Genomic DNA, 20,368 nt, shown 5'->3' with positions numbered 1-20,368 from the left:
TAGATTGGATAAATTACATATATTATAGCCAACATTGATTTGTCAATTGCACCAAAGATGCATTGCACGGGATAGCTGACCAACTAGAACCCACATCTACCATGGCCTTCCAAAACAGAATAGCTCTGGATATGTTACTTGCAGAGAAGGAGGGGTATGCAAAATGATAGATGAGCATTGTTGTACGTATATCCCAGAAAATATCGGCCCCACAGGGAAAGTTACTAAGGCTCTCAAAATCTATGAACAAACAGTTCTCCTTAGAACAAAAGTGTTGTACCAGAGAGATTACCGGAAGTAAATGAGTTTGTAAAGTTAATATCCATATTTCTGTGTTAGGGGTGGCCCTCGATTACCAAGTCACTAGATCGTTTAGGGTCTCCATCCATCCCTTTCCTGTAGGTCTTCGTATGAGTTAGATTTAGGAACGTCAGTGGGTCCGTCTAAAAGGGACGGGGCGCCCGTCACATCGTAGGGCTCCAGAATAGCCTTAACATACGGTCAATTCTTCTCCCCCTCTGATTTTTAGCATATGGATATTAAAAGCAAATAATTGATTTTAGGGGGGTCTGTCAAGGTAAAATATATATTATAGAAAATCAATTAGTTTCTTTAAATAGATTACCTAATCAGTGTGAATCAATATAGAGATGATGGAATAATCTATGTGTATGTACAGTATGTATGCAAATGTGTATATGCACATGGATTATGTTAATAGTTAATGAATATATAACTAATAGATTCTATTCTTTTTGTAGATACGAACAACTAAATGATTTCCTGGGAATGACGTATGCATGTGCACGGCTGATAACAGAGAGATTCATGTCGAGTTGGCAAATATGGCGCTGAGAGACGAACTCACCCCTCCCATCAGAATTCCTAAGGAGTTACTGAGGCCAAGAGATACATGAATGAGCAAATTGCAGTGTGCCAATTTTACTAATCCCACCTAGAAGGAGAATACTATATAACCCCATGTCTACGTAATAAAGTATGCCATTTTGTGTGGTTCTGTCTCTGAGTGAAGTTTTTCAACCAGATTAGCAGATTTGGTTAATTAGCTTCTCTGCATGCACTCGGACATCTTTAATTTGGAGGAAAGCAGTTACCTATTGTATCTTAAATTGGTGAAACCTTCACAGTATTATGTGTGCTTTATATTGTAGTATTATATGGGCTCCTTATTGTAGTATTATGTGGGCTCTTTATTGTAGTATTATGTGAGCTTTGTATTGTAGTATTATGTGAGCTTTGTATTGTAGTATTATGTGGGCTCTGTATTGTAGTATTATGTGGGCTCTTTATTATAGTATTGTATGAGCTTTGTATTGTAGTATTATGTGAGCTTTGTATTGTAGTATTATGTGGGCTCTGTATTATAGTATTATGTGAGCTTTGTATTGTAGTATTATGGGAGCCTTGTATTATAGTATTATGTGAGCTTTGTATTGTAGTATTATGCGAGCTTTGTATTATAGTATTATGTGAGCTCTGTATTGTAGTATTATGTGAGCTTTGTATTGTAGAATTATGTGGGCTCTGTATTGTAGTATTAGGCTGTGTGCCCACGTAGCGTTTTTCAAACGTATATGCTGCGGAATTTCCGCAGCGTAAACGCTTGAAAAACGCATGTATATCCGCACCCCATGGTCCCCAATGGCATTCCGCAATGTCAATGCCCATGCTGCGGATTTTTCCGCAGCGTATATGCTGCGGTCAAAAATCCGCAGCATGTTCATTAATTTTGCGGAAGCGCAGCGGAATCAATGTGCGGATGGTACCCAAGTCTGGAGGAGAGGAGACTCTCATCCAGACCTGGGTACCAAAGAACCTGTAAAAAAAAGAATAAAATAAAGTTTATACTTATCTTCTGATGTTTTCCCTCCGTCGCGCTGTTGTCTGAAGGACCTGCCACGTCATTGAGTCATGTGACCCACCACATGACTCAATGACGTCACCGCAGGTCCTGCACACAACAACGTGAGCCGCTCAAGCCTCCGGACGGGGCAGAGAATGCATCAGAAGGTGAGTATGAAGTTTATTTTTTTATTTTTTACCATTCTGAACAAGTTGTCAAGCACTTTTCCAAGTGATGCTTGGAGAAGTGCTTGATAACCCACATGCGGAAATGCATGCAAAGACGCCTCACAAACGCTTCTACCTGGCGGGAAAACCGCATGTAATATCAGCATGCGATTTTCCCGCCAGGGAGAAGCGTAAAAAATATGCTTCAGGTCCGCAACGTGGGCACATAGCCTTATGCGGGCATTCTATTGTAGTATTATGTGAGCTTGGTACTGAAGTATTATGTGAGCTTGATATTGTAGTATTATGTGGGCTTTTTATTGTAGTATTATGTGAGCTTGGTATTGTAGTATTATGTGAGCTTTGCATTGTAGTATTATGTGGGCTCTGTATTGCAGTATTACGTGGGCTTTTTATTGTAGTATTATGTGAGCTTTGTATTGTAGTATTATGTGAGCTTTGTATTGTAGTATTATGTGAGCTTTGTATTGTAGTATTATGTGAGCTTTGTATTGTAGTATTATGTGGGCTTTTTATTGTAGTATTATGTGGGTTTTGTATTGTAGTATTATATGGGTGCTCTAGTGAAGTATTATGTGGGTGATGTAGGGTAGTATTATGTGTGATCTTATTGTAGAATTATGTGGGCTTTGTATTGTAGTATTATGTGAGCTTTGTATTGTAGTATTATGTGAGCTCTGTATGATAGTATTATGTGTGCTCTGTATTGTACTATTATGCGGGCTCTGTATTGTAGTATTATGCGAGCTTTCTATTGTAGCATTATGTGAGCTTTGAATTGTAGTATTATGTGAGCTTGGTATTGTAGTATTATGTGACCTTGATATTGTACTATTATGTGGGCTTTGTATTGTAGTATTTGTGAGCTTGGTATTGTAGTATTATGTGAGCTTTGTATTGTAGTATTATGTGGGCTTTTTATTGTAGTATTATGTGAGCTTTGTATTGTAGTATTATGTGAGCTTTGTATTGTAGTATTATGTGAGCTTTGTATTGTAGTATTATGTGGGTGCACTAGTGTAGTATTATGTGGGTGATGTAGGGTATTATTATCTGTGCTCTTATTGTAGTATTATGTGGGCTTTGTATTGTAGTATTATGTGAGCTTTGTATTGTGGTATTATGTGGGCTCGAAGTAGTAGTATTATACGGGCTTGGTATTGTAGTATTATATGGGCTCAGTATTGTAGGATTATGTGGGCTCTGTATTGTAGTATTATGTGAGCTTTGTATTGTAGCATTATGTGGGCTCTGTATTGTAGTATTATGTGAGCTTTGTATTGTAGTATTATGTGAGCTTTGTATTATAGTATTATGTGAGCTTTGTATTGTAGTATTATGTGAGCTCAATGTTGTAGTATTATGCGGGCTTTGTATTGTAGTATTATATGGGCTCTGTATTGTAGTATTATGTGGGTTCTGTATTGTAGTATTATGTGAGCTTTGTATTGTAGCATTATGTGAGCTTTGTATTGTAGCATTATGTGGGCTTTGAATTGTAGTATTATTTGGGCTTTGTATTGTAGTATTATGTGAGCATGGTATTGTAGTATTATGTGAGCTTGATATTGTAGTATTATGTGGGCTTTTTATTGTAGTATTATTTGAGCTTTGTATTGTAGTATTATGTAGGCTTTTTATTGTAGTATTATGTGAGCTTTGTATTGTAGTATTATGTGAGCTTTGTATTGTAGCATTATGTGGGCTTTGTATTGTAGTATTATGTGGGTGCTCTAGTGTAGTATCATGTGGGTGATGTAGGGTAGTATTATGTGTGCTCTTATTGTAGAATTATGTGGGCTTTCTGTTGTAGTATTATGTGAGCTTTGTATTGTAGTATTATGTGGGCTCTATGTTGTAGTATTATGCGGGCTTGTATTGTAGTATTATATGGGCTCTGTATTGTAGTATTATGTGGGCTCTGTATTGTAGTATTATGTGAGCTTTGTATTGTAGCATTATGTGAGCTTTGTATTGTAGTATTATGTGAGCTTTGTATTGTAGCATTATGTGGGCTTTGTATTGTAGTATTATGTGGGTGCTCTAGTGTAGTATCATGTGGGTGATGTAGGGTAGTATTATGTGAGCTTGGTATTGTAGTATTATGTGAGCTTGATATTGTAGTATTATGTGGGCTTTGTATTGTAGTATTTGTGAGCTTGGTATTGTAGTATTATGTGAGCTTTGTATTGTAGCATTATGTGGGCTTTTTATTGTAGTTTTATGTGAGCTTTGTATTGTAGTATTATGTTAGCTTTGTATTGTAGTATTATGTGAGCTTTGTATTGTAGTATTATGTGGGTGCACTAGTGTAGTATTATGTGGGTGATGTAGGGTAGTATTATGTGTGCTCTTATTGTAGTATTATGTGGGCTTTGTATTGTAGTATTATGTGAGCTTTGTATTGTGGTATTATGTGGGCTCGAAGTTGTAGTATTATGCGGGCTTGGTATTGTAGTATTATATGGGCTTAGTTTTGTAGGATTATGTGGGCTCTGTATTGTAGTATTATGTGAGCTTTGTATTGTAGTATTATGTGAGCTTTGTATTGTAGCATTATGTGGGCTCTGTATTGTAGTATTATGTGAGCTTTGTATTGTAGCATTATGTGAGCTTTGTATTATAGTATTATGTGAGCTTTGTATTGTAGTATTATATGAGCTCTGTAATTTAGTATTATGTGAGCTTTGTGCTGTAGCATTATGTGAGCTTTGTATTGTAGTATTATGTGAGCTTTGTATTGTAGTATTATGTGAGCTCTATGTTGTAGTATTATGCGGGCTTTGTATTGTAGTATTATATGGGCTCTGTATTGTAGTATTATCTGGGCTCTGTATTGTAGTATTATGTGAGCTTTGTATTGTAGCATTATGTGAGCTTTGTATTGTAGTATTATGTGAGCTTTGTATTGTAGTATTAAGTGAGCTTTGTATTGTAGTATTATGCTTGCTTTGTATTGTAGTATTATGCGGCCTTTGTATTGTAGTATTATGTGAGCTTTGTATTATAGCATTAAGTGAGCTTTGTATTGTAGTATTATGTGGACTTTGTATTGTAGTATTATGCTAGCTTTGTATTATAGAATTATGTGAGCTTTGTATTGTAGTATTAAGTGAGCTTGATATTGTAATATTATGCAAGCTTTGAATTGTAGTATTATGTGAGCTTGGTATTGTAGTATTATGTGAGCTTGATATTGTAGTATTATGTGGGCTTTGTATTGCAGTATTATGTGACCTTGGTATTGTAGTATTATGTGAGCTTTGCATTGTAGTATTATTTGAGCTTTGTATTGTAGTATTATGTGGGCTCTGTATTGTAGTATTATGTGGGCTTTTTATTGTAGTATTATGTTAACTTTGTATTGTAGTATTATGTGGGCTTTTTATTGTAGTATTATGTGAGCTTTGTATTGTAGTATTATGTGGGCTTTGTATTGTAGTATTATGTGGGTGCTCTAGTGTAGTATTATGTGAGTGATGTAGGGTAGTATTATGTGTGTTCTTATTGTACTATTATGTGGGCTTTGTATTGTAGTATTATGTGAGCTTTGTATTGTAGTATTATGTGAGCTTTGTATTGTAGTATTATATGGGCTTTTTATTGTAGTATTATGTGAGCTTTGTATTGTAGTATTATGTGGGCTTTGTATTGTAGTATTATGTGGGTGCTCTAGTGTAATATTATGTGGGTGATGTAGGGTAGTATTATGTGTCCTCTTATTGTAGTATTATGCTGGCTAGGTATTGTAGTATTATGCGAACTTTGTATTGTTGTATTGTGTGTGCATTGTATTGTAGTATTATGTGAGCTTTGTATTGTAGTATTATATGGGCTCTGTAATTTAGTATTATGTGAGCTTTGTATTGTAGCATTATGTGAGCTTTGTATTGTAGTATTATGTGAGCTTTGTATTGTAGTATTATGTGAGCTCTATGTTGCAGTATTATGCGGTCTTTGTATTGTAGTATTATATGGGCTCTGTATTGTAGTATTATCTGGGCTCTGTATTGTAGTATTATGTGAGCTTTGTATTGTAGCATTATGTGAGCTTTGTATTGTAGTATTATGTGAGCTTTGTATTGTAGTATTAAGTGAGCTTTGTATTGTAGTATTATGCTTGCTTTGTATTGTAGTATTATGCGGCCTTTGTATTGTAGTATTATGTGAGCTTTGTATTATAGCATTAAGTGAGCTTTGTATTGTAGTATTATGTGGACTTTGTATTGTAGTATTATGCTAGCTTTGTATTATAGAATTATGTGAGCTTTGTATTGTAGTATTAAGTGAGCTTGATATTGTAATATTATGTAAGCTTTGAATTGTAGTATTATGTGAGCTTGGTATTGTAGTATTATGTGAGCTTGATATTGTAGTATTATGTGGGCTTTGTATTGCAGTATTATGTGACCTTGGTATTGTAGTATTATGTGAGCTTTGTATTGTAGTATTATTTGAGCTTTGTATTGTAGTATTATGTGGGCTCTGTATTGTAGTATTATGTGGGCTTTTTATTGTAGTATTATGTTAACTTTGTATTGTAGTATTATGTGGGCTTTTTATTGTAGTATTATGTGAGCTTTGTATTGTAGTATTATGTGGGCTTTATATTGTAGTATTATGTGGGTGCTCTAGTGTAGTATTATGTGAGTGATGTAGGGTAGTATTATGTGTGTTCTTATTGTAGTATTATGTGGGCTTTGTATTGTAGTATTATGTGAGCTTTGTATTGTAGTATTATGTGAGCTTTGTATTGTAGTATTATATGGGCTTTTTATTGTAGTATTATGTGAGCTTTGTATTGTAGTATTATGTGAGCTTTCTATGGTAGTATTATGTGGGCTTTGTATTGTAGTATTATGTGGGTGCTCTAGTGTAATATTATGTGGGTGATGTAGGGTAGTATTATGTGTCCTCTTATTGTAGTATTATGCTGGCTAGGTATTGTAGTATTATGCGAGCTTTGTATTGTTGTATTGTGTGTGCTTTGTATTGTAGTATTATGTGAGCTTTGTATTGTAGTATTATATGGGCTCTGTAATTTAGTATTATGTGAGCTTTGTATTGTAGCATTATGTGAGCTTTGTATTGTAGTATTATGTGAGCTTTGTATTGTAGTATTATGTGAGCTTTGTATTGTAGTATTATGTGGGCCTTGTATTGTAGTATTATGTGGGTGCTCTAGTGTAGTATTATGGGGGTGATGTAGGGTAGTATTATGTGTGCTCTTATTGTAGTATTATGTGGGCTTTGTATTGTAGTATTATGTGAGCTTTGTATTGTAGTATTATATGGGCTTTTTATTGTAGTATTATGTGAGCTTTGTATTGTAGTATTATGTGAGCTTTGTATGGTAGTATTATGTGGGCTTTGTATTATAGTATTATGTGGGTGCTCTAGTGTAATATTATGTGGGTGATGTAGGGTAGTATTATGTGTCCTCTTATTGTAGTATTATGCTGGCTCTGTATTGTAGTATTATGCGAGCTTTGCATTGTTGTATTGTGTGTGCTTTGTATTGTAGTATTATGTGAGCTTTGTATTGTAGTATTATATGGGCTCTGTATTTTAGTATTATGTGAGCTTTGTATTGTAGCATTATGTGAGCTTTGTATTGTAGCATTATGTGAGCTTTGTATTGTAGTATTATGTGGGCTCTGTATTGTAGTATTATACGGGCTTTGTATTGTAGTATTATGCGGGTTTTGTATTGTAGTATTATGTGAGCTTTGTATTGTAGTATTATGTGAGCTTTGTATTGTAGTATTATGTGAGATTTGTATTGTAGTATTAAGTGAGCTTTGTATTGTAGCATTATGTGGGCTTTGTATTGTAGTATTATGTGGGCCTTCTATTGTAGTATCATGTGAGCTTAGTATTGTAGTATTATGTGAGCTATGTATGGTAGTATTATGTGTGCTTTGTATTGTAGTATTATGCGGGCTTTTTATTGTAGTATTATATGGGCTCTGTATTGTAGTATTATGTGGGCTCTGTATTGTAGTATTATGTGAGTTTTGTATTGTAGCATTATTTGAGCTTTGTATTGTAGCATTATGTGGGCTTTGTATTGTAGTATTATGCAGGCTTTTTATTGTAGTATTATGTGAGCTTTGTATTGTAGTATTATGTGAGCTTTGTATTGTAATATTAAGTGAGCTTTGTATTGTAGCATTATGTGAGCTTTGTATTGTAATATTATGTGAGCTTTGTATTGTAGTATTAAGTGAGTTTTGCATTGTAGTATTATGTGAGCTTTGTATTGCAGTGTTATGTGGGCTTTGTATTGTAGTATTAAGTGAGCTTTGTATTGTAGTATTATGCTGGCTCTGTATTGCAGTATTATGTGGGCTCTGTATTGCAGTATTATGCGGGCTTTCTATTGTAGTATTATGTGAGCTTTGTATTGTAGTATTATGTGAGCTTTGTATTGTAGTATTATACGGGCTTTGTATTGTAGTTATATGCGGGTTTTGTATTGTAGTATTATGTGAGATTTGTATTGTAGTATTAAGTGAGCTTTGTATTGTAGTATTATGTGAGCTTTGTATTGTAGTATTATGTGAGCTTTGTATTGTAGTATTAAGTGAGCTTTGTATTGTAGTATTATGTGAGCTTTGTATTGTAGTATTATGTAAGCTTTGTATTGTAGTATTAAGTGAGCTTTGTATTGTAGTATTATGCTTTCTTTGTATTGTAGTATTATACGGGCTTTGTATTGTAGTATTATGTGAGCTTTGTATTGTAGTATTATGCTTTCTTTGTATTGTAGTATTATACGGGCTTTGTATTGTAGTATTATGTGAGCTTTGTATTATAGTATTAAGTGAGCTTTGTATTGTAGTATTATGCTGGCTTTGTATTGTAGTTTTATGTGAGCTTTGTATTGTAGTATTAAGTGAGCTTTGTATTGTAGTATTATGCGGGCTCTGTATTGCAGTATTATGTGAGCTTTGTATTGTAGTATTATGAGGTTTTGTGTTGTAGTATTATGCTGGCTTTGTATTGTAGTATTATGTGAGCTTTGTATTGTAGTTTTATGCGGGCTTTGTATTGTAGTATTATGCGAGCTTTGTATTGTAGCATTATGTGTGCTTTCTATTGTAGTATTATGTGAGCTCTGTATGGTAGTATTATGTGGGTGCTATATAGTAGTATTATATAGACACTTTATTGCAATATTATGTGGGCTCTGTATTGTAGTATTATGTGAGTTTGTATTGTAGTATTATGTGGGATTTGTATTGTAGTATTATGTGAGCTCTGTATTGTATTATGTGAGCTCTGTATTGTAGTATTATGTGGGTTCTATATAGTAGTATTATATAGACACTTTACGGCAATAAATATGTGGGCTCTGTATTGTAGTATTATGTGAGCTCTGTATGGTATTATGTGGGTGCTATATAGTAGTATTATATAGACACTTTATGGCAATAAATATGTGAGCTCTGTATGGTAGTATTATGTGGTTGCTATATAGTAGTATTATATAGACACTTTTTATGGCAATATTATGTGGGCTCTGTATTGTAGTATTATGTGAGCTCTGTATAGTAGTATTATGTGGGTGCTATATAGTAGTATTATATAGACACTTTATGGCAATATTATGTGAGCTCTGTATTGCAGTATTATATAGGCTCTGTATGGCGGTATTATGTAGGTGCCATGTAGTAGTATTATGTGGACATTTTATGGTAGCATTATATAGGCTCTGTATGGCGGTATTCGTTGTGCACTGACATTACTAATTTTTAACGTTTTCAACCTATAATAATCCCAAATAGTAACATTTATAAACCCCCCCCCATATTAGTACCAACCCCACAGTACCATACAATACTGCCGGTATAATGTTTCCACTCCAGGGCCTGTATCTGATAAAACATGTTCCCCGGTTCATTCATTTTGCTCCTGAGATTCTTTGACTTTTTGTGGTTTTGATTGGTGCCGACCAACTCCGCCAACTTTGTAAAAACAGGTTAAGCTTAGCCAGGATGGGGCGTAGCCGCGCGCCGCTGACAAATTAATCATAATTTATGGCACAAAAGTGGTGAAAATTATAAGAGAAAAATTCTCCAGTTCCCAAATGAGGAGCATTTCTTGTGGTGGCAAAAGGCAGCTGTAAGTAAATTTATTAAAGGGGAAGTGCCCAGTGATTGGCTGCAGCGCTCTATGTCCCTGAATTTGCCCATACAGGCTATACAGGGGATGCAGCTCAGTGGTAGAGCGCATGCTTTGCATGTATGAGTCCTTGGCTTCAGTCCCCGACATCTCCGTATATTGTGATAAATAGCTGGAAAAGCTTCCAAATATTCCGGGAACTGATAAATGTGCAGAACTTCATCTCTCTGGATGTAACAGAAGATTAGTGAGAAATGTCATCCAAACATGTTCTTAAAGGGGTTTTCTTTAAAAAAACCATGGTGGTATCTAAAAAAAACCCATAATAATAATAATTGCCTTCACGATTGTGCTGCACCACTGTCTGTGTTTCCTGCCGGTCACCTCATTTTCTGTTCTGGCGTGGGTAAAATGTTACCATTGATTGACTGCAGTGGTCACGTGACATCCCCAATCAGAAAACGAAGAGATGAGACCGGAAGGAATATGGAAGATAAGTATCTGCTCCTTTATATTGTTGGACAACCATGGATTCATTTTTAAATACTAGTTTAAAACCCCTTTAATTTGGAGGATTTTATGTAAAGTAACTTACAGACACCAGGGGGCAGACTTGTAGACACAAGGCACGTATGATCTACGCCCGTCCATCCCAACAAAGAAAGTTATAAAAAATGTAAAAATAGTATTACATGAGCCGTTGTCGCCTGTCACACAGAAACATCACATCCCACCACAAGCATGAGGGACTCGAACATGCGATACCACCCATACTACACTGTACTACCTATGAAGTGCAGAGAATCACCCAACCTGTCACTGTTTAACTGTCAATTAACTTATATCCTCACCTCCAGCGGGATCTGATAGGGTGATAAGGATCTGATGATGAAGCATACACTACCTACCACCTGCCATTATATGGACCCGATATAATGCTCCATACAGAATAATGGGCCCCATATAATGCTCCATACAGAATAATGGACCCCATATAATGCTCCATACAGAATAATGGGCCCCATATAATGCTCCATACAGGATAATGGACCCCATATAATGCTCCATACAGAATAATGGGCTCATTATAATGCTCCATACAGAATAATGGACCCCATATCATGCTCCATACAGAATAATGGACCCGATATAATGCTCCATACAGAATAATGGGCCCATATAATGCTCCATACAGGATAATGGACCCCATATAATGCTCCATACAGAATAATGGGCTCATTATAATGCTCCATACAGAATAATGGACCCCATATCATGCTCCATACAGAATAATGGACCCCATATAATGCTCCATACAGAATAATGGGCCCCATATAATGCTCCATACAGACTAATGGACCCCATATCATGCTCCATACAGAATAATGGGCCCCATATAATGTTCCAAACAAAATAATGGACCCTATATAATGCTCCATACAGAATAATGGCCCCCATATAATTCTCCATGCAGTATGGGCCCCATGTAATGATCCATACAGTATGGGCCCCATATATTGCTCCATACAGTATGAGCCCCATATAATTCTTCATCCAGTATGGGCCCCATATAATGCTCCATACAGTATGGGCCCCATATAATGCTCCAGAGTCGGAAGACACCGAACTGCGGAGGAACGTGGAGAGATGAGTATCGCGAGCAGTTTAAACCAATGTGGGACGCGGTGCCAGCGCCCGTGCTGTACTGCTCTGCCAGCTGTATAGTGGCCGCTTCCAGGTACTGCACAGCTGACCCTATTCATATGAATAGAGTGGATCTGCAGTACCCGCTGTGGCCACTATGCTGTTGTCGGTGCTGTGCTGTTCCAGTCTGCAAATAATCACGTCCAACCGGCACCAAGAACAGCTGATCACGCGTGCCGGGGGTCACGTCCCCATTAATCTGATATTGGTCGCCTATCCTAAGGGTAAGCCATCAATATAAGAGTGCTGGACATCCCCTTTAACTGTTGCCACTACCCCTATACCAACTAATGGTAAATCCCTCCCTCACTTATCATTATGTGCTGCTAATGTTACGTAACAACATTCTATATAGTGAAGTCACAACCAGACATAGAGATGGTAAATATTATTTATTTTTAGGAATATTTGGACAAATAATGGAATATATGAGGATATCACAGTCTGGGGCTGCAGCTGTTATCAGCATCTCTGCACATGATGAAATCAGGGTCTCTATGAAGCAGATGAGGGATCTGTGGATCATTATGGAAATGATCTGTAACTTCTGCAGATTTCTGTAAAGAGAAGACGCCAAATTATTACATCTCATCAATAGATTCCCAGTAAAAAGTTAATAATCAGCTGGAAAATATAAAAAAGCAAATTCTAATATCTACTTACATGAAGGACAAGTCATTCTGATCTAATTCCTCAATGTTCTCCAGACTTGGATCATCCTTCTATGAAAAGGAGAAAAGAACAATTACTTATATGTCACATGTGATATAGATATCATGGGGCAGCGGGAATGAGAGGTGACTTACCATCGGGTGTTTTTGGGGTGTTCATGGCCCTTCATGCTTGGTAAGATGTTGACCAAAGCTGATGGTAAACTAAAGAGAGATCAGAACAGCAGGAAGTTACAGGTGATATTTTTTACAGTTTTGTAATGAATGTAGTGTTAATGTATGCATTGCTCCCTTACCTGGGCTGGGGTTCAGTATGTTCTCCACCACTGTCTGCACCATGAACATGGTGCTTCAATGGAAGCAGTGGTTACGGCACAGGGGGCACAGAGGGTTGGAGCGGAGCCATCTAGTAATACATCCCTGATGGAAGGTGTGGTCACATGGAAGGACCGTGACCTGCTCTCCGATCTCATATTCGGTCATACAGATGATACATGACTCGGCCTCCTCCTGTGCGGTTACATCCCTTGTTGGGAGATTTGCAATTAGCAGTGCTCTCCTGCGAACCCAATGCTGCCGCCTCTGCCGCACAGGTAGATTTTGTGCAGGTGGCTCCACAGCATTGCTGTCGCTCTGACGTCCATCACTGGTAGAAGGTCTTTCCTCGTCTCTTGGAGGAGACCGTCCATCACTGGTAGAAGGTCTCTCCTGCACAGGTAGGTTTTGTGCAGGTGGCTCCACCTGTGGCAGTGGTGGTGTCATCACACCCACTTCCTCCAGTTGAATGGGTGGGAGGGGACGGCCGCCATCCCTGCTGCTCTCTCCGGAGGGCTCTGCAGGGGCTGGTCTTAGAGGAGAGCGGCTTCTATCCCTGCTCTCTTCCTGTCCTCTACGCCGTGGAGGATCTCTGGCCCGTCTCCCTCTCCTCTCAGTGACAGCATTGCTGTCTCTCTGACGTCCATCACTGGTAGAAGGTCTTTCCTGATCTCTTGGAGGAGACCTCCTTCCATCACTGGTAGAAGGTCTTTCCTGATCTCTTGGAGGAGACCTCCTCCGTCCATGGACAATTATGGCCTGACCTATAAACAAATAAGAATTTATCAGAATTATTTCCAATTTTAGTAAACACTTTTGGGCTATAGTGATGGTTCCTTCTACTGCTGTGGTGTTTAGGGAGAGGGGAACCCTAGAAAGAATTGACTTTATTTTGGCCTTAGTTAACCTGCACTGTCTGTCCTGAAATGTGTCCCCTCATACCCCAGGGATATCTCCTCCCAGGAAAGCCCTATAGTGTGGGAATATTGTGGATCTCCCCCAAATATTTCACTTACCTTGATTTTCTGGTCGGCGCAGCCATGCCTCATTGTCAGCAATCAGCTGGCGCAGCTCCCGGGCGCTCATGACTTAGGTACCTGGAGCTGGCTGATAGAATATTGGAGAACTAAGCTCTCCGGTGGCACCGGTGTTATTGTGCTCTGATCAAAGATCAAGAAGAATAAATGGAAGTAATCACCAGATGTGTAACACAAACTAGTTCGCTCTTCCACAACCAAAGTGAAGTCTCAGCAAAAGCATCAACTCAAGAAATGGCGCTGATGTCACAGTGCTCAGAGATTATATACCCTCAGGACATTCCATGATGTCATTATGACATCATAACTGAGTGACCCCCTAATCCTGAGCATTGTGACATCAGAGCAGCCAGGCCGCCATGTTTGCTGCCAACTGGTGAATGAGGCAGAGAATGTGGAATAGAAATATCCCATCTGATTAATAGAATATAAATGTATATAAATCTGTGTTGGAAAAGATAGAAAAATCAGTTTTCTCCATGTTTGTAAATAGTCGTTTTTTCGCTTTGGTAGATATTATATACATGTTATATATGGTATAAATTATCCTCTGCTGTAAATGATAAGAATGGAATGTTATTCTTTATCATTTATAGTTGTGGGTGATACATTATTGCTAAACAATAAACAACTCACCGACCTGTCAGGGAAATGATCAGGTTATATAAATGAGTGAAAATAGAATAAATAATAATAGAAGGTAAAGTATACAAATGCCTCTAAAAAAAAAAGTCATCAGTGTTTTTACTTTTCTGTACCACCAGGGCCGTCCTACATGACATACATGGATTTTATGTGGGTGTCACGTGCCCCTATAATAATGTGTCCCTATCACTCAGTTACCCCAAATCCACAAAACTGTCTATTAGAACAAGAGCTGGACTGGTAATCTTCCTACCTGGCAGATTCCCTGTGGACACCTCGGGTGGGCTGGTCAGTGGATCACCAGCAAGGTGCAGATTTTGGAGAAGGAGATGGTGAAGTTGCCCTCCTAAAGTATAACAATAGTAACTATAACAATAGTATGTTTGCATATTATTGCGCTCCAGAGTGCTACTTTATTTGTTGGTTATATATGGAGATGGCTACTCTTAGTAAGCACCTGTACACACCGGTTTTCTGTTTTGGAAGTGAGGAGTGAGGGTCAGTCTTTTGATATTTGTATACATTTACATACATATACATATATTTGTAGGATTTCTGACTGATCACTCCATCCCTAAGCCTCAGGAGGTTTTAATTATAGCAGGATCTTACCCTCCCGTATACATGTAGACTTTAGTATAAGATTGGATTCACACCAGGTAGGTTCCAGGTGACGAGAGTCGCCTTACCGTGGCTGTCGGATACACATGAATTGGCCAATTTATGCGCTAAGAATTCTCATTTATTTCTATTTTCTAGAGCAGTAATGCAATTCAAATTTCATATTTTTCATGTTTGCATGCTATAGCGCTACAGAGTGCTACTTTATTTGTTAGTCATATATAGAGATGGCTACTCTTAGTAAGCACCTGTACAGACCAGTTTTCTGTTTTGGAAGTGACGGTCAGTCTTTTGATAGCTGTTATTGATAACCAGGGAACATTTTGGGCTAATGGCCCCTTTCCCTGGCTAGTAATATCAGCCCCCAGCACACGGCTTTCCCTCTGCTGGTTATGAAAATTTGGCCAGAGCCCACTCTGTTTTTTTAAATTTAATTCTTTATTTTACACATAATGTACCCTAGGGGTGCTGACTACAATTTCCATCATTGTCTCTTGCTCGGCGCTGATCTCAGGCAACAATGATGTGAGCTGCATTCAGCTCCCGGCGCCTGTCCGGCACTCCGGCATTCAAAAGTCCCACGTTAGAGCTACTGTCAGACCTGGTGGCTTGAACTCCGGTAACCTTGTAGAGTTCAAAGCCACCGGGTCTCCCGGCAGCTGCAAGGCCCAGAAATCTCATGGGAAACTTTGAGGGACATTTTAGGTTTTGGGAGTTTCCAGCTGCTGGAACACCTAGAGGCTGCGAACTAAGGTTACCTTAGGTGTCTATTTTACTGTGCTTGTTAATAAAAAAAAAATAAGTGGGGTCCCTCGTCATTTTCATAATCAGCAAAGGGAAAGTCAACGGCTGGTGGCTGATATTAATATTCTGGGAACAGGTCAATACCCATTACGGTTCCCAGGCTATTAATATCAGCGCACAGCTGTTTGCTTAGCCTTTATTGATTATTAAAGGGGAGACCCCAAACAAAAATTGATGTGGGGTCCCCCTATATTCACTAACCATCAAAGGCTAAACAGACAGCTGCGGGCTTATATTAATAGCTTAGGAAGTGGCCATGGTTATTGGCCCCCTCCTAGACTAAAAACATCAGCTCTCAGCCGCCCCAGAAATCGTACATCAATAAAATGTGCCAAATCTGATGCTTAGCCTCCGATTTTCCCACTTGCCCTGATGCGATGACAAGTGGGTTAATGATTGTGGGGTTGACGTCAGCTGTTTTATGGCCGCTAATATCAAGTCCACAAGTTAGTAATGGAGAGGCATCTATAAGACTCCCTATTACTAACCCAATAGTCAGATTGTAAAAAAAACCACCCAGAATAAAGTCCTTTATTTTAAATAAAGACAAACACTCTTTTATTGAAATAAAAATAAAAAAGTATTATACTCACCTTTATGTCTAATCCACCGAAGTCCTTGTTCCCGGTAAAAGAGAAAAAATTAAAAAACACCATAATGCTCACCTTAACACCTAATCCCTGATGCCCTTGTCACCAGTAAACTACAAAAAATAGTAAACCACCATAATACTCACCTGTCCGCCGTGAATATAATCCATACTGTCCCATGACAGTCCGGATGACTTGGAGAGCAGTCACATCAGCAGTCACTAATGTGACTGCTCTCGACGACAGCCCGCTCACACTGACACAAGAGTGTATTCTCTCCTGCAGGTGATGCCGCCTTTCTGCCGCCGCTGATGGCCTGCAACCAATCATCAGACATAAGCAATGTCAGGAGATCATCATGGGGTGCAGTGCTTGTCACGGTGCATATCTGGGAGGTAAGTGCTCTATGCTTTCTTCTTATTTGATTGGGACAATCGAAAAGCGCCATCCAGTAGGGAACAATCTCTTTAAAATATGGGAAAAGGAGAATTGCATTTTTTTTTAATCTGTTCAAAAAAAGATGTAAAAAATAAAATCGCCTCCTTTTTTCCCCATATTTTAAATATAAACAAATAATAAAAAATTAAAGAAAAATAGTTTCGTCTTGTCCCTAATAGTCCAGACTATGAGAATATGATGTTATTTATGCTGCATGATTATAGAAGAGAAAAAATAACAGAGAAAATCTATTAGTAGATAGTCATAGATTAGTGACTCTTGTAGATGAGAACAAATCCCTGGGTGTCCATACAGGGGATGTAGCTCAGTGGTAGAGCGCATGCTTTGCATGTATGAGGCCCTGGGTTCAATCCCCGACATCTCTATGTTTTGTGATAAAAAAAAAAACTAGAAAAGTTTCCAAACATTCAGGAATCTGATACGTGTGAGTATACAGCGGTTCATCTGTCTGGGTGTAACACAGAAACTGCACACAGAACTAAATATCAGATAGGGACTAGTGTTGAGCGACACTAAAATGCTCGGGTGCTCGAAGCTCGGCCCGAGCTCGCCGTGATACTCGGTTGCCGGACCCGAGCAATGAACCCAATGTCCCTATGGGAGACCCGAGCATTTTTGCGGCGGCACCCCCGGCAGTCTGTAGAAAGCCTAAAAAGTGCCCAAAACGATAGTGACAGTGCTCAAATGACACGGGGACAGCATGGGGATCGCCCCAGGAAGCATTTCTGACCCCCAGGTCACTGCTGTCAATAACGTGGTCAGAGGTATTAAGCCACTTTTACGGGCTCACAATAGAAGGTTCAAAAATGAAACTGAAACTGTTTTCCTGTGAAATATGTTAAGGAACATCCTTTCCAGGGTAATGACTTGTGTATAAGGTAAAATAAATAACCAAAAACAAAAATACTCCTCCACACCTTGGGCTATGTTCACAAGTAGCATTTTTTATGCGTTTTTGCACTTTTGCATTGCTTTCAACCGTGACAAATGCAATCACCGGGAAATGTCATTTTAACATTTTACAACCTTATCTGGCCATGTGCTGTGTGACACATGCATACAGTGCTGAAAAGACATGGGAACAGCATGGGGAAGACCCCTGGATGCATCTCTGACACCTAGGTCACTGCCTAAAAGTGTGCCCATCAGAAATGATCCTTGCCGCATCAGAAGATGCAGACTTGCAACTATCCCCGTGCAAGTCCTTGTCCCAGGGCAGTGTTCAATTGTACCTCCCCCATTCCTTGCAATGAAAGAGCAAGTATGCAGCCTGCCACCCACTCACCCACCCCCAGGCTGCAATACCATACTGCTTGCTTGCTTGCACTTGAAATTGGGCCTTTTAGGCATGTGGAGGCGGAATCTGGCCACCACGTCATGGCTGCGTCGGCGGCCTGGTATCCATACTCAGTCCCCAGCCGCCCGGCGGCCGGGTGTCCACGCTTGGTCCGCAGCCGCCGGGGGTGGTCGGGTGTTTACGCTTGGTCCCCATCCGCCAGGGGGCGGCCGGGTGTCCATACTCGGTCCCCAGCCGCCCCGCGGCCGGGTGCCCACACACGGTCCCCAGCCGCCTGGGGGCGGCTGGGTGTCCATAAACGATCCCCAGCTGCCCCTATTTGTCTCGGTGCGCCTTATACACAAGCGCGCATACCAAAACATTACCTGTGACCTCCCCAGTGCATTTAGTGGGAAGGACAGCCTAACCACAAACACGTGGACAAGTGAATGTGGCCAGGGATGGTCCATCTCACTGACGCCTTCACACTGGGTTAATATTGTGGAAGCCGGGATACAGCTGGACACTGTGATGCAACACGTCCTCCAGACATAGAGGATTGCGGGTCCTGGGTCAATCAGGCTTCAACACAAAGTTCAGAAGGTAAACAGCAGCAATGGTCGGCCTCCTACACAACGAGTAAATTATTTATGATCATGAGGCTATCCATCTCATTAGCTTTCTGTTCCTTGGAATGCAAGCTCATGTATGTAGTAGCGGCTAGGCCTGAGGTGGTCAACGTTTTGGCGCATATCCTACCTCCTCCGAGGATTTCTGGATGTTATCCTGCTACTATCCCAGTTCTATGACTCCTGTTAAAACAAAGCTTCAGGTGATGAATGATGGATGAGGTGGTGGCAAAGGAGAAAGAGCAGGAGGAACAGGGACCATTCACATCAATATCAGGCCAGTCAACCACACATGTCTTGTAGGATATATTTCTGTACCAAAAGGAGCGGTTCGGCTACACAGTTATAGGGCATACAGTGAGTGCAATGCCTACCAAAAATTTCGAGGCACTCCAAAGCCCCTTGGAAGTGACATGGAGGTCAGAGGGCCTTAACTAAACCATTTTTTCCATTTATAGCAACTGGGACTCCAGTACACTGTTGGCCTTAGCAGTGAATGGAAGAGTCGTGGAGGTTAGAGGTAACTGAAAACAACATTTCAATGCCCCTTGGAAGAGCTGTGTAGTTCACAGTGGTTTAACAAGACCATTTTAATGCCCCTTGGAAGAGACGTGGAGGTCACAGTAGCTTAACAAGATGGTTTTAATGCCCCTTAGGAGAGACATGGAGGTCACAGTAGCTTAACAAGATGGTTTTAATGCCCCTTGGAAGAGTGGTGGAGGTTACAGTGGAATAAAAAGACAATATCAATGCCCCTTGGAAGAGACGTGGAGTTCAGAGTGGTTTAACAAGACGGTTTTAATGCCCCTTGGAAGAGACGTGGAGTTCAGAGTGGTTTAACAAGACGGTTTTAATGCCCCTTGGAAGAGACGTGGAGGTCACAGTAGCTTAACAAGACGGTTTTAATCCCCCTTGGAAGAGACGTGGAGTTCAGAGTGGTTTAACAAGATGGTTTTAATGCCCCTTGGAAGAGACGTGGAGGTCACAGTATCTTAACAAGACCGTTTAAATGCCCCTTGGAAGAGACGTGGAGGTCACAGTAGCTTAACAAGACGGTTTTAATGCCCCTTGGAAGAGACGTGGAGTTCAGAGTGGTTTAACAAGACGGTTTTAATGCCCCAACCAACCGCGACCAATCAGCGAGATTGGCGCTTAATTTAAACAGCGCTATGAGCTCCCGACGGCAAGTGTGAACGGAGGACCGAGGAGCGGCACCGCCGGTCGGGATGCTTCTGCTGCGAGCAGCCGCTCATCTCCCAGCTGCTGGCAGCGGAAGTACCCGCACAGGCAGCACCGCTCCTCGGTCCTCACTAATACGACGCTGATTGGTTGCGGCCGCCGGCCCCGACCAATCAGCGATTTTGGTGGCAAATTGAAACACCGCTCTGCTGATTGGTCGCTACCGCCAGCCGCGACCAATCAACGATTTTGGCGAAAA

The 20,368-nt window shown here is 39.7% G+C and overlaps 1 non-coding gene across 1 annotated transcript; it reads left to right on the top strand.

The window, feature by feature from the left end:
* The first annotated feature begins 17,318 nt into the window (after positions 1-17,318).
* TRNAA-UGC (transfer RNA alanine (anticodon UGC)) lies at positions 17,319-17,390 on the top strand. The gene has a single exon. It is a non-coding gene; the product is annotated as a tRNA-Ala (tRNA).
* The last annotated feature ends 2,978 nt before the right edge of the window (positions 17,391-20,368 follow it).

The sequence above is a fragment of the Phyllobates terribilis genome, unplaced genomic scaffold, assembly GCF_046119375.1.
Source record: "Phyllobates terribilis strain yellow unplaced genomic scaffold, ASM4611937v1 Scaffold_81__1_contigs__length_6697587, whole genome shotgun sequence".
Taxonomy (NCBI): domain Eukaryota; kingdom Metazoa; phylum Chordata; class Amphibia; order Anura; family Dendrobatidae; genus Phyllobates; species Phyllobates terribilis.
Note: the sequence above shows the minus strand (reverse complement) of the source record. Positions and strands in the feature narration are given on the sequence as shown.